A 22635-nucleotide genomic window follows, 5' to 3' on the forward strand; every position below is an offset into this window, starting at 1 on the left:
TGAAAACTTTTAAGATCTACTCGCTTAGCAACTTTAAAATATTCAATAGTCTTATTGATTACAGTCAACATGCTGTACATTACATCCACAGGACTTATTTTATAACTGGAAGTTTGTATCTTTTGACCACTTTCCCCCAATTCGCCCACCTCCCAACTCCCACCTCTGGCAACCACCAATTGTTCTCTGTATTGAGTTTGTTTTTTTAGATTCCACATATAAATGAGATCAAACAGTATTTTTCTTTCTGTATGACATATTACACTTAGCATAATGCCCTCAAGGTCCATCTATGTTGTTGCAAATGGTAGGATTTCCTTTTTTAATTTAACGACTCAGTAATTTTTTTATTGCATATATATATATATCACACATACACACATCTTCTCCATTCATCCCTCGATGGATGCTTATGTTGTTTCCATGTCTTGGCTATTGTAAATAATGCTGCAATAAACTTGGGGGTGCAGATATCCTTTCAAGTTAGTGTTTTTGTTTCCTTTGGATAAACACCCAGAAGTGGAATTGCTGGATCCTATCAGTACTCATGCTTTTGTCTGTATTTACTATTGCATTGTCATCAAGTACTATAACTTTTATTACTGCTGCTGGCTAATAATAAAACATCAGAGGGAGAGAATATCTAAATGATGCATTAGCACAATGACAATATGGTTAGCTATAGAAATGAAGATATTGCAAAGGTTCAAATATAAAAATATTGGTATTATTCAGATAAATATGAATTATAGGTATTAAAAACTCAATAAAAGTAGGCAATAACGGTTTCAACAAAATATATTATTCATCCAATGTATTAAAGTTTATTCAAATAGCATTGATTTTGTAATTTTGATTATTTTGTTCCACGGTTGTGTAAGTGCTCTAAGAATATTTTAAAGATTTTAAATAGGAGGGTGTCTGCAAAAACCTTTTTCTTATAACAGGAATTAACTTGTACAGTACTCAAATCAAAGATAACTGGATTATACCCTTTGGTTCCTTAGACAATTTCGCCAGCACCTAAGCAATTCACTCTCAAACCAGGTTTTGAGAACAAATCACACATATGAAGTCAGACAACTAAGTTTGTGAACTCATCCTAGTTAAAGTGCTACATACCTCACTGCTGAATATCACTATGGTCACCTTTGAAGTACTCCCCTTGGGAAGCTATGCCAGCACCTAGTTCACCCTTCAAAGCAATTTTGAAAGCACCAGAGCTGTCATATTACCCTTGATATCCTGAATGTCATCAAAATGTCTTTTGATATTTCCTTTATCTTCGGGTAAAGTAAGAAGTCATTGGGGGCCATATCGGGTGAGTAGGGAGGGTGTTCCAATACAGTTATTTGTTTACTGGCTAAAAGCTCGCTCACAGACAGTGCCTTGTGAGTTGGTGCACTGTTTTGATGCAAGAGCCATGAATTGTTGGTGAAAAGTTCAGGTTGTTTTCGTGTAACTTTTCACGCCGATTTTTCAGCACTTTCAAAGAGTAAACTTGGTTAACTGTTTGTCCAGTTGGTACAAATTCATAATGAATAATCCTTCTGGTATCAAAAAATGTCAGCACCATTGTTGCAACAAGTTCGCGAACTTAATTGTCAGACTGCGTAAATTAGAAGTAAAACAGGCTCACCATCTTTTTGTCCAAGTGGGAATTATTTGTTTTCTTGAAAGCCTGAACACATGAAGTCCAAGTACATTTTGAGAAGATATTTCTTTAATAATTTTATTATTTTGCCCCTAATTTTATTTAGGTTTTCAACTTTTGTCTCTATTTGTAGAAAATAGCTAGTTGACACTATGATTTAAAATTCATTAGCATAACACTTTGCAAAGAGTGCCTATATTTTAAAACATTTTCTTTTCGTTAAGTCTTTGGGATGGGGCACTATAGTAAACCTTACTTTCTGCAAAGTAATTTTCATATTATATTCAGGCTAAAGATTTTATCCATAAAAACATGCTTTTGTTGTAATTCATATGTAAAATAACATGAAAAAAAGACTAATGCATAATTGGCCTTTCAAAGCCAAACTATATTAATATATTTAATAAGTTTCATAAGATATCCTATAATTACTAATTCCTAAAATAACCTCAGGAAGTATTAATTCACACCTTATAGGGGTAAATCTTATACACTAGGGAAAATATCAAGTAAAAATATAGAGAACAATGATGGGAACACTGGACGTAGAGGCTGAATAACTAAGTGGGAATTTGGAGTCTACCACTTTCTCGTTGCCTAATCTATAGAATATTTAATCAACCTCTTTGAGTTTAGTTTTTCTATATGTAAAATGAACACATTCCTTGGAGCACTACTGGGAAAGCAAAGCACATGAAAAATTACCGTATAGTATTTTGCACTAAAAACAAAATTCTAGTTCATGTAACGAACTGTTAAAATACCGTCACAAATAAAGTATTACAGATCAACAGTTCTCAAACATTTTGATCTCAGGAACTCTTTTCATTTTTAAAACTTATTAAGGACCTCGATGAGTTTTTCATTTATGTGGATTATATCTATTGAAACTTAACATATTAGAAATTGAAACTGTTAAAAAATTTAATACGTATTAGTTTACTTAAAGCAATAATAAGCCTAATACATTTTCATATAATTTTAATGAAAATAACTATTTTGTAAAACAAAAAAATGAGAAGAGTGGCACTGATTATATTTTTGCAAATGTCTTTACTATTTATCTTAATAAAAGACATTTGGATTCTTTAATCAGCTTCTGAAATGTATCTTGTGTATCTAAGCACATACAAACAAGTACACCATGTCTAAATCCTTATTAAATATCTAATAAATTTGGTTTCACTATTTCTTTACTAAATTAACTGTAAAGTGAGTTAAAATATAAAAAATAAAATAAAAATGTTATAGTGATGACTATTTGTCCTGACATATTCAGGATTAAAAAAAACCCCAAAAACACTCCTTAAAAGAAAACTGCTTTGCAGAGAATGAATCAAAAAAGTCTAGACATACACTTTTGATAGAAATTACTGAGTAAACCAAGTCTCCGAGTCATTATTTAAAACAACCTGACTGAAAACCAAACATTTTTAAGTCGCTCTTGAAGCAGGAGGACAGAAAAAAACTCAGTTATATATTTAATTAATGAATAGGTTATAAATAGTATTTCTGATCTTTGGAAAGTTACGTTTGAAATAACATATTTTCAATATAAATTTCCAATATTTTATCTGTCACCAAAACTATGGATTACTTTCTATTTACAAAAATTGCTATTCATTCCGGTATTTCCCCTGTCCAATTAGTATAACAAAAGCAACAAAAAACATTTTGGTATAGTTCTAAATGTCCTCCTCAATAAGGAGAACAAATAGGAGAGAAGAGGAGGGACAGAATCATATAGCCTTTCCCCCTTACTCACATCTTCAACTAAAAAAGCTGATGCTGAGTAGTAAAACACTGGGCTAAAGAAATTGATTGGACTAGAAAATGTAACTGAAGAAAATAGGTTGAAAAGAGGAAGCTGAAATTTGGAACCCTTTCAATATTGGAACTTTTTAAAATGGGTTATTCTTCAACTTTTCCAACATGCTTGGAAATAATAACAATAGTATTTAAATACTAAAAAGTTGAAAAGATATGAAGCCTTAAAAATAAAAATAGAAAAAAAAGGAGAATTGAAAAATATTTATTTTTTAGGTGAGCCCCCTTGTTTATTCTTTACCACCTCACTCCCATAAAAAAATGGGACACAATACAGTAGATTGAATATTGGGTGAAGAGTTAGGAGACCTAAGTTTAAGAAACCATCCTATCAATTCTTAGCCATTATGACGTCAGTAAAGTTTTTCCTTGAGGCTGTTTCCTCACCTTCTAAACAGTTTTATCAACACCCCATAGCCCACCTCAAAATGGGTGATATCAATGAATATACAAATACAAGATACACATATACAAATGCAATTGCAGTAGAATTTGTACTGATGTTAAAACAGCAAGGGCATACGGCCCAACTTAATTTTATAAGCAACCCAGTGCCTTCATCGGTTGGTAAAGTTTATCCTTAAGAACACAGCTCGAGTTATCACCCCCTAAAGCAGGACATCGCACAAATGCTGCGACTTTTGTAGTTTAAAACTCTATTTCTTGGTTTCAATTTTATGTTTAATGGCACTAAAAGACATTAAAACTCACAGTCCAAAACTGAAAACAAAAAAGGCGAAATTTAAGTTCACATATTAAATAAAGAAAAACCTAAAAATACTTTGCAAACAAAGAGAATCCTTTGGATGAATCTCTCCCGTGATTGCAGAAGCTGGTGCACTTGACATTTCCTTTTTATATCTCCTTAATAAAAGCATCAAGACTTGAGATGAGTTAAGAGGAACTCCCTTCATGTCTAGAGAAGGGTAAAACCTCAGAATGAGATATTTTTCTCCCGTTAAGTAAAACATGCAAAGCTCAGTTAAAAAGCACACACACAAAATGTGTATCCAACTCTACCCCCCAGGGCTCTTCTCCTCTAGACAATAACGGAATGGAACACGAATTCTATGACGGAGGAGCGAAGTCCCTTTGGCAAGAACAAGGGTATGAGCGCTACATGACCAGTAACCTGGGTGGGGGGAACCTGGTCAGAAAAAATGGGCCCAAAGGCCCCTGAAGCCTGAAAGTTTAGAACCCTCTCTGGTCTCCTTTTCTAGGACTTTAGAGACTTGGGGGTGGGCGGGTCTGGCCAAACATCGGTATCGAATGTACAAAAGACCAAAGAGAGTTGCCTCCAGAAAGAAAAGCCCAAATCAGTCTGGGGACAGACAGACACACAGGCCCCAGGAGAGGAGGAGGCAGAGGCAGTGGTTCCGCGCAGCCATGGCCTGAGCTGCCCGCCAAACCAAGCCGCCGAGCAGCCAGTCCCCGATAGCCCTCCCCCACCAGGGCTGGCGCAAGATGGTGGCCCACCCAGCATCGCGGCCACCGCGCCCGTCCCCTCCCCCGCGCCCGGCGCCCGGGAGATCCCGGCGACCAACGCCGGCATCCAGATCCTTAACCTGCCTCCTTCCTCACCGCCTGGCCGACACGGCTACCCCAGAGGAAAGCGATAGCGACCGCGACCGCGCGCGCGGGCGAGACTGCCCGCTTTCGCGCTTTCTCGCAGCGCCGGCGGGGTGGTGGACACTTACCGCGAGCAGAACAGGTCGGCCAGACTGGGACTCTAAGGAGGAAAAAGAGGAGGAGGAAAGGGAGGAGCGCGAAAACACCAGGCGGCAGCCAGCAACTGCAGCGGCCTCTGGTGACTCGCAGCGCAGAATGAGAACCTTAGACCATGGCAGACGGATATAACCACACGCGCTGCCTCATGGGTAGACCCCAGCTCTTCCTCCCCCCCCCCCCCCGCACATCCGGGTTTCTTTTCTAACAGACTAAGAGGGGGCCGGAGAGGACATGCGCAGGGTTTTACCCGTTCTCCGACGCAGCGGCATTCCGGCCCCCGACGCAAGGCCAGCGGCGCCAATGCCGATCTTTTTCGTAAGCCTGCTGTCCAACCGGGTTGCAATTCCAAACTCCGGTCTGTTCACAGTATCTGAGTACATGGAAACGTGAATTCTGGATCCTCCCTCTGTGCAAGGTTTAGAGACACCTATTTCAAAACAAAACAAAACAAAAAACTATGCCAAAGAGGTGAAGTCCTAAACTAGAAGAGTAAAAGGAATAAAAGTCAGGTTAGTTAAATGATTGGTCAATTTCACTAAATTTGTTTTAAATATATGATTTTGCTTGCATATTATTCCTGTCATATAGATGTCTATAATAGTTATTAAAATGTTAAGAAAAAATATATTTACAAAAAAAATCATTTGCTAAGACACTGCTTTTACAAACATTTTCTAAACATTGCGTTCAGAATGGTGAGGAAAGTTTTCTCTCCCAATTTTTCTCACAAGTTCTCTGGCAATAGTGGTCATTCTCTCAAGAGTTACCCAGACTTAAAACCTTGTCTCAGTAGTTCCTTAACACACATGCAAGTTCAGTAAGTCACTGAATACTACCAATTCTATTTGGCTAGTTTCTTCTTTCTCATCTATACTTCCCTTTGCTACTACTGGCCCTGAAAATAAGCTTTACAAGAAAAGACAGTCAATGATCAAAATAACACACATGGAAAGTTAAAAAATTCCAAAATCTTGGAGCATTTATAAATTGACCCCCACTTTTGGACAGGCAGATAAGCCCAGTGTTTTCTACTTTGTTGTCAGTGAGAAAATTAAAACTAGCAAATCTACAGCTCATGATGGGGAGCACTACCCTAGTCCCACCCTCTAGAGATTATGAAGTCCTAATTCACTCCCTCTTCCTCTCTCAAGCCAACCCAGACCAGTTTGAACCCCGTGCTTTCTCAGGAGTCCCTTGGGTAATAAAATTTATCTCAGATTCTTTAGGTGTATAGGGTGTCAAGAGCCTCCACATCCGAACTAAAATTAGGAAGGGGAGACTGAAATATGCCTCAGTGAGATGACCAGAAAACATTTATAAACCAAACCAAAATTCCAATCCAGTTTACTATTTTTTCATGAAAAATATAACAGCCAAGAAGAGCATAAAACGCTAGACAGCAAGTTTTCTCTCAAAAGGAAATGTACTCAAGAAGCCCAATTATCATAAAAAGAATGCCTGGTGAGAATGGAATCCACAGATGGGACATTGGATGATTTTGACTACTTTATCCTTAAAACTCTTCCCCAAGCTTTCAAAAAAAAAACACTTTTTTTTTTTTTTACTCTTTTGACTAACTTGCCATATGTTCCTTTTTTTCCTTTTCTTTCTTTCATTTTTTGTTTTTAGGACATGCATTAAATCAGGATGTACGCCTGGATACCCTTTTTTGAGCATTTTTAAAAATTTGAGATAAATTCACTTAAAAATGACCATTTTAAAGTGTACAATACAGCTATTTCTTATATATTTACAATGTTGTGTAACCATCACCACTATCTAACTGCAGAACATTTCCATCATCCCACAATAGAAATACCATACTTATTAATAGCCACTACCAAATTCCCTCCAACCCACATCCCCTGGCAACATTTAATCAACTTTGTTTCTCTACTGATTTGCTTATTCTGGAAATTGCACATAAGTGGGATCATACAACATGTAGTTTTTTTTTGTCTGTCTGCTTTCACATAGCATAATGTTTTAGAGGTAGATTTATCCATGTGGTAACATGAATCAAGACTTCATTCCTTTTTATGGCTTCATAATATTCCGTTGTTTAGATACACCATTTTTTTTTTTGTTTTGGTCTGATTTATTTTGCTTAGCATAATAATGTCAAGATCCATCCATGTAGTCACAAATGGCAGTATTTCATCTTTTCTTAAGGCAGAGTAGTATTCCATTATGTATATATACGACATCTTCTTTATCCATTCATCTATTGAAGGACACTTTGGTTGTTTCCATGTCTTGGCTATCGTAAAGTAAGCTGCAATGAAGACCGGAATACATACATCTTTACAGAAAAAATGTTTTCAGATTTTTTTGGTAGATACCCAGGGGAGGGATTGCTGCGTCATATGATAATTCTATTCTTAATTTTTTGAGGATCCTCCACACTGCCTTCCATAGCGGATGCACCAATCTACATTCTCACTAACAGTGTATGAGGGTTCCTTTTTCTCCACAACATCTCTAACAACTGTTGTATTTGTCTTGTTTATGATAGCCATTCTAACAGGTGTGAGGTGATTCCTCATTGTGGTTTTGATTTGCATTTCCCTAATGCTAGGGAAGTTGAGCATTTTTTCATATATCTGTTGGCTGTTGGCGTGTCTTTTTGGGAGAAGTTTCCATTCATGTTCTCTGTGCATTTTTTAATTGAATTGTTTTTCTTTTTGTTGTTGAGTTGTATGACTTCCTTATATATTTTGGATATTAGCCCCTTATCGGAGGTGTTGTTTGCAAATATCTTCTCCCATTCGTTTGGTTGCCTCTTTGTTTTGTTGATGGTTTCTTTTGCTGTGCAGAAGCTTTTCAGTTTGATACAGTCCCATTCATTTATTTTAGCTTTCACGTCCCTTGCCTTTGAGGTCAAATTCATAAAATCCTCTTTTAACCGAAAAGTCTATAAGTTTAGTACCTATGCTTTCTTCTATACGGTTTATTGTTTCAGGTCTTATGTTTAGGTCTTTGACCCATTTAGAATTAATTTTGGTATATGGTGACAGATAGCAGTTTAGTTTGATTTTTTTTGCATGTGGCTTTCCAATTTTCCCAGCACCATTTATTTAAGGGACTTTCTTTTCTCCATTGTATATTTTTGGCTCCTTTGTCAAAAATTATCTCTCCAGGGCCGGCCCAGTGGCTCAGGCGGTTAGAGCTCCATGCTCCTAACTCCAAAGGCTGCCGGTTCGAGTCCCACATGGGCCAGTGGACTCTCAACCACAAGGTTGCCAGTTCAATTCCTCGAGTCCAGCAAGGGATGGTGGGCAGCGCCCCCTGCAACTAAGATTGAACACAGCACCTTGAGGTGAGCTGCCGCTGAGCTCCCAGATGGCTCAGTTGGTTGGAGTGTGGGCTCTCAACCACAAGGTTGCTGGTTTGACTCCCGCAAGGGATGGTGGATTGTGCCCCCAGCAACTGATGATGATGGCAACTGGACCTGGAGCTGAGATGCGCCCTCCACAACCAAGATAGAAAGGACAACAACTTGACTTGGAAAAATTCCTGGAAGTACACACTGTTCCCCAATAAAGTCCTGTTCCCCTTCCCTAATAAAATCTTTAAAAAAAATTATCCTCTCCATATTTATGTGGGTTTATTACTGGCTTTTCAATTCTGTTCCATTGGTCTGTGTGTCTGTTTTTCTGCCAATACCATGCTGTTTTTATTATTATTGCTCTATAGTACAAACTGAAGTCAGGGAGTGTGATACCTCCAGCCTATCCTTTTTTCTTAGGGGAGCTTTGGCTTTTAAGGGTCTTCTGTAGATCCATACAAATCTGATGATTTTTTGTTTTATTTCTTTAAAAAATGCCATTGTGATTTTGATGGGGATAGCACTAAATCTGTATATTGCTTTGAGTAATATGGCCATTTTAACTGTGTTGATGCTTCCAATCCATGAACATGGAATGTTTTTCCAATTTTTTGTGTCTTCTTCAATTTCTTTTTAAAGTGTCTTATTGTTTTCAGTGTATAGGTTAGGTCCTTCACATCTTTTGTGAAGTTAATTGCTAGGTATTTTATTCTTTTTGTTGCACTGCAAAATTGGTTTTTTTTTAAATTTCTTTTCTGAAATTTCATTTTAAGTATATAGGAATGCAATGGATTTAAAAGAAAATTTTATTGGGAAATATTGGGGAACAGTGTGTTACTCCAGGGCCTATCAGCTCCAAGTCGTAGTCCTTCAGTCTTAGTTGTGGAGGGCGCAGCTCAGCTCTAAGTCCAGGTGCCGTTTTCCATCTTAGTTGCAGGGGGTGCAGGCCACCATCCCAGGCCGGAATTGAACCAGCAACCTTGTTGCTGAGAACTCTCACTCTAAACAACTGAGCCATCTGTTCACTCCGCTGGAAGCTCACGGCAGCTCATTGTCTTCAGTCTAGTTGTGGAGGGCACAGCTCACGGGCCCATGTGGGAATCGAACTGGCAACCCTGTTGTTCAGAGCTCGTGCTCCAAACAACTGAGTCATCCAGTCGCCCTGCAATGGATTTTTGTACTTCACTTTTGTAGCCGGCAACATTACTGTATTCGTTCATTGTTTCTAATAGCTCTTTGGTGGAGTCTTTAGGGTTTTCCATATGTAGCATCACGTAATCTGCAAAAAGTGACAATTTAACTTCTTCACTTCCAAGTTGGTTGCCTTTTGTCTCTTTCACTTGCCTGATTGCTCTGGCAAGGACTTCCAACACTATGTTAAATAACAGTGGTAATAGAAAACATCCCTGTCGTGTTCCTGAATGTAGAGTGGAAAGCTTCAGTATTTCATCATTAATTGTGATATTAACTGAGGATTTGTCATATATGGTCTTTATTATGTTAAGGTATTTTCCTTCTATACCTATTTTATTAAGTGTTTCAATCATAAATGTATGTTGTATCTTGTCAAATGCTTTTTCTGCATCAATTGATACAATCACATGATTTTTATCTTTTATTTTGTTTATGTGATGTATCACATTGATGGATTTGCAGATGTTAAACCATCCTTGTGCCCCGGGGATGAACCCCACTTGGCCGTGATGTATAATCTTTTTAATGCATTGTTGTATTCAATTTGCTAAAATTTTGATTAGGATTTTTGCATCTGTATTCATCGGAAATGTTGGCATGTAATTTTCTTTTTCTGTGTTATCCTTGCCAGGTTTTGGTATCAGGGTAATGTTGGCCTCATAAAATGATTTTATTTTGGTATTGTTTGAAGAGGACAGGTGTTAGATCGTCTTTGAATGTTTGGTGGAATTCACAGCACAGTGAAGCCATCTGTTCCTGGACTTTTGCTTTTGGGATGGTTTTGGATGACTCATTCAATTTCCTTACTGTTAATCAGTGTATTTAGATTTTCCACTTCTTCATGATTCAGCCTGGGAAGGCTACATAGTTCAAAGAACTTGTCCATTTCTTCTAGGTTATTGAATTTGGTGGCATATCATCCTTCACAGTATTTTTGCATGACCCTTTGTACTTTTGTGGTATACGTGATAACTTCCCCCTTTCATTTCTAATTTTCTTTGTTTGTGTCTTTTCTCTTCTTATCTTAGTGAGTGAAGCAACGGGTTTGTCAATTGTATTAGTATTTTCAAAGAACTAGCTTTTTGCTGCATTAAATTTTTTATTGTCTTTTTCTTGTCTATTTCATTTAGTTCTGCTCTGATTTTTATTGTTTCCATCCTCCTGTTGACTTTGGTTTTCATTTGTTCTTTTTTTCCTAGTTCTTTAAGGTGTAATGTGAAGTTATTTATCTGGGATTTTTCTTGTTTCTTGACATAGGCCTGTAACAATATAAATTTCCCTCTTAAAACTGCTTTTGCTGCATCTCAATACTTTTGATAGGATGTATTTTCATTCCCATTTCTTTCTATGTGTCTCTTAATTTCTCAACATAGGTTTTCTTTGACCTCGCCATTATTTAAAAGCATTTGGTTTGATTTCCACACATTTGCTTTCTTTCCCGCTCTCTTTTAGCAATAGATATCCAATTTCAAAGCCTAGTGATCAGAGAATATGTTTGGTATGATAGTCTAATTTTTAAGTTTATTGGGGTGACAATTGCTAGTAAAATTACAAAGATTTCAGGTGTACAATTCTGTATTACATCATCTATAAATCCCATTGTGTGTGTGACCACCCAGAGTCAGTTCTCCTTCCATCACCATATATATTTGATCCCCCTTACCTTCGTCTCCCACCCCACTACCCCGTAACCTCTGGTAATCACTAAACTATTGTTTGGGTCTATGAGTTTTTGTTTCTCATTTGTTTGCCTTGTTCTTTTGTTGTTTTTGGTTTATATAACACATATCAGTGAAATCTTTTGGTTGTCTGCTTTTTCTGTCTGACTTACTTCGCTTAGCATTATAATCTCAAGATCCACCCATGTTGTCAAAAATGGTCCTATCTCATCTTTTCTTACCGCTGAATAGTATTCCATTGTGCATATATACCACAACTTCTTTATCCATTCATCTATCAAAGGACATTTTGGTTGTTTCCATGCCTTGGCCACTGTAAATAAAGCTGCAATGAACATTGGAGCACACGTGTCTTAATAAATGTTTTCAGACGTTTTGGGTAGATACCCAGGAGAGGGATTGCTGGTTCATATGGTAATTCTATTCGTAATTTTTTGAGGAACCTCCACACTGCCTTCCATAACGGCTGCACCAGTCTGCATTCCTACCAACAGTGTATGAGGGTTCCTTTTTCTCCACAGCCTCTCCAACACTTGTTACTATTTGTCTTGTTGATGATAGCCATTCTAACTGGGGTGAGGTGATATATAATTGTGGGTTTATTGGAATTTCTCTGATGATTAGTGATGTTGAGCATTTTTTCATATGTCTATTTGCCATTTGTATGTCCTCTTTGGAGAAATGTCTCTGCAGGTCCTCTGCCCACTTTTCAATTGGGTTGTTTGTTTCTTTGTTGTTGAGATTCATGAGTTCCTTGTATATTTTGGATATTAGCCCCTTATCGGAGGCACTGTTTGCAAAAATCTTCTCCCATTAGGTTGGTTACCTCTTTATTTTGTCGATGGTTTCTTTTGCTGTGCAGAAGCTTTCAAGTTTCATATAGTCCCATTCGTTTATTTTAGCTTTTACTTCCATTGCCTTTGGAGTCAAATTCATAAAATGCTCTTAAAACCCAAGGTCCATAAGTTTAGTACCAATGTTTTCTATGCAGTTTATTGTGTCAGGTCTTATGCTTAAGTCTTTGATCCATTTTGAATTAACTTTGGTACATGGTGACAGATAGCAGTCCAGTTTCCATTCTTTTGCATGTGGCTTTCCAATTCTGCCAGCACCATTTATTGAAGAGGCTGTCTTTTCTACATTGTATGTTTTTAGCTTCTTTGTCAAAAATTATCTGTAGATATTTATGTGGTTTTATTTCTGGGTTCTCAATTCTATTCCATTGGTCTATGTGTCTGTTTTTCTGCCAATACCATGCTGTTTTGATTATTGTAGCCCTGTAGTACAAGCTAAGGTCAGGGAGGGTGATACCTCCATTATTGTTCTTTTTTCTTAAGATTGCTTTGGCTATTCGGGGTCTTTTGTGGTTCCAAACAAATCTGATGATTTTTTGTTCTATTACTTTAAAAAATGCCATTGGAATTTTGAGGGGGATTGCATTAAGTCTGTATATTGCTTTGGGTGATATGGCCATTTTAACTATGTTGAGTCTTCCAATCCATGAGCACGAAATGTCTTTCCGTTTCTTTGTGTCTTCTTCTATTTTTTAAAAAAATGTCTGAAAATTTTCAGCATATAGTTCTTTCACATCCTTGGTTAAGTTTATTCCTAGGTATTCTATTGTTTTTACTACAATTGCAAAAGGAATTGTATTTTTTTAATTTCTTTTTCTGAGATTTCATTGTTAGTATATAGGAATGCAATGCACTTTGGTACGTTGATTTTGTAGCTGGCAACTTTACTGTATTCCTTGATTGTTCTTAACCGCTTTAGGTGGAGTCTTTAGGGTTTTCCATGTATAGTATCAAGTCATCTGCAAAGAGTGACAATTTAACTTCTTCATTCCCAATTTGGATGACTTTTATTTCTTTCTCTTGCCTGATTGATCTAGCGAGGACTTCAAACACTGTGATGAAAAGCAGAGGTGACAGGGGACAGATATGTCATGTTCCTGAACATAGAGCAAAGGGCTTCAGTTTTTCACCATTAATTATGAGATTAGCTGAGGGTTTGTCATATATGACCTTTATTATGTTAAGGTATTTTCCTTCTATACCTATTTTATTAAGTGTTTTAATCATAAATGGATGTTGTATCTTGTGAAATGCTTTTTCTGCATCAATTAATATAATCATATGATTTTTGTCCTTTATTTTGTTTATGTGATGTATCACATTGATGGATTTGCGGATGTTGAACCATCCTTGTGCTCCGGGGATAAACCCCACTTGGTCGTGATAAATAACCTTTTTAATGCATTGTGGTATTCGATTTGCTAGAATTTAGTTTAGGATTTTTGCGTCAGTATTCATCAGAGATATTGGTCTGTAGTTTTCTTTTTTTGTGTTGTCCTTACCAGGTTTTGGTATCAGGGTAATGTTGGCCTCATAAAATGAGTTGGGGAGTACTATCTCTTCTTCAATTTTTTGGAAGAGTTTGAGCAGGAGTGGTATTAGATCCCGTTAGAAAGTTTGGTAGGATTCACTAGTGAAGACATCTGGTCCCGGACTTTTGCTTTTGGGAAGCTTTTGGATGACTGATTCAATTTCGTTGCTGGTGATCGGTCTGTTTAGATTTTCCAGTTCTTCATGGTTCAGCCGAGGAAGGCTATATGTTTCTAAGAACTTGTCCATTTCTTCTAGGTTATTGAATTTGGTGGCATATAGTCCTTCATCGTATTCTTGGATGATCCTTTGTATTCCTGTGGTGTCCGTGATAACTTCTCCTTTTTCATTTCTGATTTCGTTAATTAGTGTCTTCTCCCTTTTTATCTTAGTGAGCCTAGCCAAGGGTTTGTCAATTTTGTTAATCTTTTCAAAGAACCAGCTCTTTGTCACATTAATTTTTTCTATTGTCTTTTTGTTCTCTATTTCATTTAGTTCTGCTCTGATTTTTGTTATTTCCTTTCTTCTGCTAACCATCGGTATCCTTTGTTCTTCTTTTTCTAGTTCTTTAAGGTGTAACATGAGGTTATTTATTTGGGATTTTTCTTGTTTCTTGAGATAGACCTGTGATGATACAAATTTCCCTCTTAAAACTGCTTTCACTGCATCCCAAAAATTTTGGTAGGATGTATTTTCATTGTCATCTGTTTCTATGTATCTTTTGATCTCTCCTCTAATTTCTTCTTTGACCCAGTCGTTCTTTAAAAGTATGTTGTTTCAATCTTCTGAAATTTGCTAAGGCTGATTTTATGTCCCAATATTTGGTCTATCCTTGAGAATGTTCCATGTACACTAGTAAAAAGTCTGATGTTTTAGGATGTATTAGGATGAAATGGTCTATATATGTCAATTATGTCCATTTCATGTAATGTGTCATTTAGGACTGGTGTTTTGTTATTTATTTTCTGTTGGGATGATCTATCTATAGCTGTCAATGATGTATTTAGGTCCCCTAGTATAATTGTGTTTTGGTCCATTTCTCCCTTCAGTTCTGTTAGTAGTTGCCTTGTATATTTCGGTGCTCCCTGATTGGGGGCATAAATATTGATGACTGTTATATCTTCTTGTTGTATAGTCTCCTTTACCATTATGAAATGTCCATTTTTGTCTCTTGTTACGTTTTTCACCCTGAAGTCTGTCTCATCTAATATTAGTATGGCTACACCCGATTCTCTGTGGATACCATTTGCATGGAGTGTCAATTTTCACCCTTTCACTTTGAGTCTATGCTTGTTCTTGTAGCTGAGATGTGTCTCTTGGAGACAGCATATTGTTGGGTTTAGTTTTTTGATCCAATCTGCTACTCTGTGCCTTTTTATTGGTGAGTTCAGTCCATTTACATTTAGGGTGATTATTGATATGTGAGGATTTCCTGTCATTCTATCTGTAGTTTTCTGGTAAGGCTGTGTCTCCATTGTTTCTTTGCCTTTTTGTTGTTGTCTATTACTTCTGTGTGCTGTATTCTATGATGTTTCCCTCTGTTTCTTCTTTTATTACAGTATATATTTCAGTTCTTGATTTTTTTTGAGTGGTTACCCTTAAGTTTATGTAAAAGAAAGTTTGATATTTAGAGTATTCCATTTTCTTCAGCACGCTTACTTTCTCCATTCCCGTATTCCGGTTCAGGCCTTTACTCTCCCCCCTTTTGAATTTTGGTTGCCACAAATTGTCCCTGTTGATGGTGGTCGAATAGCCTCCTTTAGTATTTCTTGTAGTGCAGGTCGTGTATTAGATAATTCCCTCAGCTTTTGTATGTCTGGAAAGGTCTTTATTCCTCCTTCATATCTAAAGGATATCTTTGCTGGATATATTATTGTTGGCTCATGATTTCTCTCTTTCAATAGTTTGAATATTTGGTTCCACTCCCTCCTGGCTTGCAGAGTTTCTGCTGAAAAATCTGATGATAATCTAATGGGCTTTCCTTTGTAAGTTACCGTCTTCTTTTCCCTGGCTGCCTTGAGGATTCTTTCTTTGTCGTTGATTTTAGACAGCTTCAATACAATGTGCCTTGGAGAAGGCCTGTTGGGATTGAGGTAATCAGGTGTTCTATTTGCTTCTTGGATTCGAGGGTCCAGTTCTGTCCACAAGTTTGGGAAGTTCTTATCGACAATTTGTTTGAATATATTCTCTGTTCCTTTCTTCTCCTTCTGGTATGCCCATTATTCTTACATTGCTCTTTCTGATGGAGTCAGAAAGTTCTTGTAGAGTTCTTTCATTTCTTTTAAGTCTCAAGTCTCTTTCTTCTTCCATGTGTGTAATTTCCAGGTTTCTATCTTCGATGTCATGATTCTTTCCTCCGTCTGGTCAACTCTACTACCTAAGCTGGTTATTTCATTCTTAATTTCTTCTATTGAGTTCTTAATCTCCAGAAATTCTATTTGGTTCTTTTTCAAAATTTCAATCTCTTTCGTAAAATGCTCATGCTGTTCTTTGATTGTGTTTATGAGTTCATTTAACTGCCTATGTGTGTTTTCTTGTATCTCATTGAGTTTTTTCAGAACTGCAATCTTGAATTCTCTGTCATTTAAGTCACATATTTCTGTATCTTTAAGTGCCTTTTCTGGAGATTTTTCACTTTCTTTCTGAGCTATCTTGTTGCCTTGGTTATTCATGGCAATTACTGGTTTACTATTTCTCTTCCTAGACATCTACAGGAGTGGCTTCTGCAACAGGTTGATAGGAAGCGGTCTTTCTTTTGTTTTGTAGTACTTGTTGGTAGAATGTTTTATTTTTTCTCCGACTGCAGCTTATTTTTCTTCTCCCACACAGTAGTGCTATGTTTTCTCCGCACTATTCCAGCTTCTCACACAATGGGGGAATTCCCTGGGAGACGGGCTTCTCCTCTGTTAATAGTTCGTCTAGGTCACAGGGCGTAGTGTCCCGGTGGGTATGCGGAGAGCTTTTGAAGTTCCAAAGATCTTCCAGCTCCAGATTCAGAGCCCGTATGTTTCAGCAGTTCTGTTTACTCCTGCAGGGATCCGCCTAGATAGGTGGGGTCAAGGGCAGGGTGAGTTGTGAGAGGTGGCCCAGAGCAATGTGGCGACCACCACCACAGCCGGTCCTGCTTCCACAGCTCCCTCCCCTTTGGCGGAACTAGTTGGGCTGCGAATTTGTGTCTGCGGGCCACAGTTCTTAGAACAGCAAATATTCTCTTTCTTTGGTCTGACACTGCTACTGTTCTGCTTCTAGCACAGGGCTGATGGGGGCGTGGCGAGCTCTGGGAGGGTTGGGAGAGGGCGGCTAGGCCCAGTGCCTAAGGCTTCCATTCTCTGCTCGGCAGTGAGGGCTTAAACCACCGTTTTCAGCCTTCTTCCCTCAGTCTTTTCTCCGAGGTCTCTGCCGTGAGCGTTGGGTTCAGCCATGTTTTATGCTTTCCCCTCAGCCCTGTGGGCCATAAGCGGAGCCCTAGCAGTCCGAGTTCCTCCCTCTCCCGCAGCTGTGGTAGTTCCTGGAAGCAGCGAGCTCAGAGCACTGAGCTAAGTCTGCATCCTGTGCCTGCGCGGCTCCGTCTCCGCACTTCTCCCTTTCCTCCTCCCCCGCTCGCGTGATTCTCCCACCTGTAGGTGACTTCGGCAGTCGGCCTCTTCATCTTACCTGTCTGCTGTGCAGGGAGTCGTTTGTGGAGTTTTTGTTGTTCGATCCGTTGTAAATTCCAGGGGAGCTTTACAGAGGCTCACCTCACGCCACCATTTTTCCTCGCCACTTTGTTACCTTTTTTATCCTGAAGTCTGTTTCCTCTGATGTACGAGGTCAGAGAATTTGGTTCACAAATGCATCCTAGAAAAAGTGCTATGTACCTAATTGCTGAATACCACTCTGGTCATCTTTGAATTACTCTCCGTGGGAAGATATTCACCAATGCCAGCACCTAGTCCACCCTTCAAGCAGTTTTGGAAGTATTTTTTTTTCTGGAATGGCCATCAGAGCTGTTATCGTATTACCCTTGATGTCCTGAATGTCACCAAAATGTCTTGTCCTCAATATTTCCTTTGTCTTCGGGTAAGGAAGGAAGTCATTGGGGGCCAGATCAGGTGAGTAGGAGGGTGTTCCAATATAGTTATTTGTTTACTGGCTACAAACTCCCTCAGAGACCGTGCCGTGTGAGCTGGTGCAGTTGTGATGCAAAAGCCATGAATTGTTGGTGAAAAGTTCAGGTCGTCTTTTTCACACAGCCTTTTCAACACGTCCAAATAGTAAACTCGGTTAAATGTTCAGTTTGTACAAATTGAAAGTGAATAATCCTTCTGATATCAAAAAGTTTAGTAACATCATTGCAACAAGTTCACGAACTTAATTTTCAGGGTTCGTAAGTATGGATACATCTGCTTGTCTCATGAATACCATTTGCTTAGAGTACTGATTTACACCCTTTCACTTTGTGTCTGTATTTTTCCTTGTAACTGAGATGTGACTCTTGGAGTCAGTATATGGTTGGGTTTAGTTTTTTGATCCAATCTGCTACTCTGTGCCTTTTTATTGGTGAGTTCATTCAATTTACATTTAGGGTGATTATTGATATATGAGGGTTTCTTATATCCATTTTGTCTTTTGTTTTCTGGTATCTCAATATCTCCATTGTTTCTTTGCCTTTTTGTTGCTGCCTGTTATTTTGGTGTGGTGGTATTCTACGATATTTTTCTGTTTCTTCTTTTTTTATGTTATATGTCTCAGTTCTAGATTTTTTTTGAGTGGTTTCCATTAAGTTTATGTAAAAGAAAGTTACATGTATATTGTAGTCCTTTTTCTTCAGCATGTTTATCTCCATCCCCACTTGCAGATTCAGATCTTTACTTTCTCTCCTTTCATATTTTTGTTGTCGCAAGTTATCCCTACTTATGCTGTGAGTTGATTTCTGAGTTGCAGTCACATGTCATTTTTTTTCTCTTTTTCCTTTTTATTTTAATTTTTTTCTTCTTTACCCTTTATGCTATGTTGAAGTGTACAGTGCCCTATTTTGTGTAGGGGTTGCCATTTCCGACTTCTGTGTGTCTGTTCATAATGTTGCTCATGGTTTTGTATTCTTTTGATTTTTTTGTGTCATGTCGATAAATCTCCTTCAATATTTCCTGTAATGCAGGTCATGTGTTAGAAAATTCCCTCAGCTTCTGTATGTCTGGGAAGGTCTTTAGTCCTCCACCCTATCTAAAGGATATCTTTGCTGGATATGTAACTCTTTTTTTAAATTAAAATTTATTGGGGTGACAGTTGTTGGTAAAGTTACATAGATTTCAGGTGTACAATTCTGTATTACATCATCTATATCTCACATTATGTGTTAACCACCGCGAGTCAGTTCTCCTTCCATCACCATATATTTGACCCCATTTACCTTCTTCTAGGACCCTTCTACCCCCTAGATATGTAATTCTTGCCTCATAATTGCTCTCTTTCAATAGTTTGAATATTTGTTTCCACTCCTTCCTGGCTTGTAGAGTTTGTGCTGAAAAGTCTGATGATAGTCTAATGGGCTTTCCCTTATAGGTTACTCCTTTCCCCCCCACCCCGGCAGCCTTAAGAATTCTTTCTTTGTCATTAATTTTTGACAGCTTCAATACAATGTGCCTTGGAGAGGACCTCTTGGGATTGAGGTAATTAGGTGTTCTGTTTGCTCATGGATTCTAGGATCCATTTATTTTAATACATTTTAGAAGTTTTCATCAATTATTTGTTTGAATATACTCTGTTCCCTTTTCCTTCTCTTCTCCTTTCGGTATGCCCATTATTCTTATGTTGCTTTTTCTAATGAAGTCAGAAAGCTCTTGTAGAGTTCTTTCATTTCTTTTAACTCTCAAGTCTCTCTCTTCTTCCATCTGTGTCATTTCCAGATTTCTATCTTCAATATCACTAATTGTTTCCTACCTCTGGTCAGCTCTTTTACCTGAACTGGCAATTTCATTCTTCTTCATTTCTTTTATTGAGTCCTTAATCTCCAGAAGTTCTATTTGGTTATTTTTTAAAGTTTCAATCTCTTTGATAAAATATTCATTTTGTTCTTTGATTGTGTTTCTGAGTTTGTTAAACTGCCTATCTGTGTTTTCTTGCATCTTGTTGATTTTTTTCAGAACAGCAATCTTGAATTCTCTGTCATTTAAGTCACATATTTCCATGTCTTTAAGTTCATTTTCTGGAGAGTGTTCATTTTCTTTCTGAGCTGCCTTGTTACCTTGGTTATTTATGGCAATTAATGAATGATTATTTCTCTTCCTGGGCATGTACAGGAGGAGTGCATTTTCCAGAAAGTTATATGAAGAGGTCTTTCTTTTGCTTTCCAGTAGGTATTGCTGGAACGTTTTATTTTCTCTCCTGCTGCAGCCTTTTATTTTCTCTCACACCGTAGTGATTTATTTTGTCTTGTGTTGTTCTGATTTTTCACATGATGGAAAATGGGCTAGTCCTCTGTGAGCAGATCGCCTGGGTCTCATGGTACTGCTTCTGTGGGAGAATATGGAGGGCAATAGAATTCTGAGCTTCTGAAATCCCAATTCTTCCCCTGTTGCCTGATACAAAGTCTGTAGGTCTCAGTGGCTCTGGCTGGATCTGTCCAGAAAGGTGGGGATGGGGTGGGCTGTGAGAGGCAGCTGGTGTGTTCGTGCCTCCAAGCAATGGTGACTACCAGCCCACAGCTCTCTCACCCCTACAGCTCTTTCGCTATCACTGGAATTATTTGTGTTCTGTGTGTGTGTGGCTGTGGGAACGTTGCTCCACATCTCAAGGCTGTAGATATTCTGTTCTTTAATCTGACACTACTAGTGTTTCTTCTGGAGTCTGCTTCTAACTCTGGGTGGTTGGTGGTCGGCGAACTCTCAGGGAGGAGTCAGCCAGGCTTCTTCGTGTCTTTGTTATCCGTCTCGCAGTGAGAACTTAAACCTCAGTTGTCACCCGAGGTCTCTGCCCCAAATGCTGTGTTCAGCTATATGATATGCTGATCCCTCAGGCAGGACTGTGGGCCACAGGGAGTGCAGCCTGAATTTTTCCCACTCCCAAGACTGCAGTCAGCTGCAGACTGCATCGTGTGGCCCGTGGCCTGCGTCTCTGCACTTCCGCTTTCCCTTCTCCCCTGCTTGTCTGATTTGCCTACCCTCAGGTGATTTGATGCACGGATCACTCAGATGTGCTTGTGTATTGCTAAAGTTATCCTTTGTTGAATTATAGCTTGTTGCCTTACAGCTGCCAAACCATTTGTTCCCCATGTTCTTCCCAGGATTTCACAAGGGAGTGCTTCAGAAAACTGAGGCCCAATGGAGAGATATCAGAAACACTTCCTTGAAGAGATGTCTCAGCAAACTGAGACCCCATGGAATAGTATTGGTCCCTCCCCTTTAATGGATCCCCTGGAGTTATGCATGTGTGTGTGAAGGCACAGTACATGCTGGAGCACAATGGGGACTTTCGGAAAGACAGCTAGCAGGCACATAATTCACAGATCTTGAGATTAACAAGCTTTTCTTCCTCATTTGTTAACCAATAAAAGCTATGCGTTGGCCCAATTAGGGTCTCAGTGCTTGAGGCTTGAGTCCATTGGCCTCGCTTACACTCTATTCTTGGCTACTGTCTTTCTTAACCCTGCATCGTCCTTCTCGCTTCCCACAGCTCTTGTCATGCAGGATGCGAGAATAGCTGTTCAATTTGTTGTATCTTCCAGGGGAGATTTCAAGCACTCCTTATGCTGCCATTTCTGTGATGTATTCTGGCTTCTTTCTTTTTGCATAATGTTTTCAGGATTCATCCATGTTGTACTTCATTCCTTTGTATGGCCAAATACTATTCTATTGCGAAGACATATCACATTTGTTTATCCATTTGTCAGTATATAAAATGAATAGGAAACACATGAAAACTATTGCATTAGGCCAACCAACTAATTTTAAAGATGAGTCAATGAAAACCTAGAAAGTTTAAACGAGTTGTCTGATAGCACACAAGGGACAAGAGAAAAATGGCAAGGTAATACTAAAACCTAAATTTCCTTATTCCCAGTCTAATGCTCTACCTATTTGTAGCCAATGGTCCTGCATTAAATTTTCCTGTTGTTTCTCATCCTATCAAAAACAAAGATGTAAAGTAGTACATCTGGTAGAGTAACCAAAGTTCCCAGGAATGTATGTTCATTATCAGTGAGCCTTCTAGAGGAGCTGCCCCCTCAGAACACTTTAGTGAGTAGAAGAAATTGAATGCAGGAAGGAAAGGAGAGGTATTAATAGAGACACTGGGCATGTAGTAATAGTTACAATTGTGGCTAAAAAAAATATTACACAGTACTTATTGTATGCCAAGCACTGTTTTCAGTACTTTATAAATATTAATTATTTCATACAACTGTACCAGGAAATTACTATTTTTAGCATCCTCATTTACAGATGGCACAGAGTTATTAAGTATCTTGTTTGCAGTCACAACACAAATGATAAAGCCAAGATTTGAACCCAGGCATTCTGGTTCTGGCATCTGGAATCTTTGCCATTATGCTATCCTATCTCTTTAGATATTCAATAAATATATGTTGAATGAATGAATAAATAAATAGATAGTATGAGAGACTCAGAATCAAAGATTCTTGGGGACATAGCAAATAACAGGGAATATCATGCAAGTTTGCCTTCATGTAGAATAAGTGCAATAGAGTAAATAGCTAGTATAATGAATCTCCCATTAAGAAAAGTCAATCAAGAAAAAATGGTGATCTGGATGTCATAAAAATGGCAGCAGGAGGTAAGCCTCTTGAAATCTCCCATGGTATTTCTAACAAATTGAACAGCTGTAATTCCACAAAGGAATCCCTGT

General features: G+C 38.2%; 1 protein-coding gene across 2 annotated transcripts in view; it reads right to left on the minus strand.

The window, feature by feature from the left end:
* The window catches only part of ZNF280C (zinc finger protein 280C), a 63714-nt gene extending 58370 nt beyond the window's left edge, over positions 1-5344 (minus strand). The window contains exon 1 of one of the 2 annotated variants that reach the window (XM_019717007.2): positions 5179-5307. The gene's annotated coding sequence lies outside the window, so the exon portion shown is untranslated. Of the gene's footprint in view, positions 1-5178 lie in introns of both variants that reach the window. The other variant, XM_074323340.2, reaches the window with a different exon arrangement.
* Between the last annotated feature and the right edge of the window lie 17291 nt (positions 5345-22635).

The sequence above is a fragment of the Rhinolophus sinicus genome, chromosome 18 (genome assembly GCF_057876585.1).
Source record: "Rhinolophus sinicus isolate RSI-liver-muscle chromosome 18, RSI-T2T, whole genome shotgun sequence".
In the NCBI taxonomy this organism is placed as follows: domain Eukaryota; kingdom Metazoa; phylum Chordata; class Mammalia; order Chiroptera; family Rhinolophidae; genus Rhinolophus; species Rhinolophus sinicus.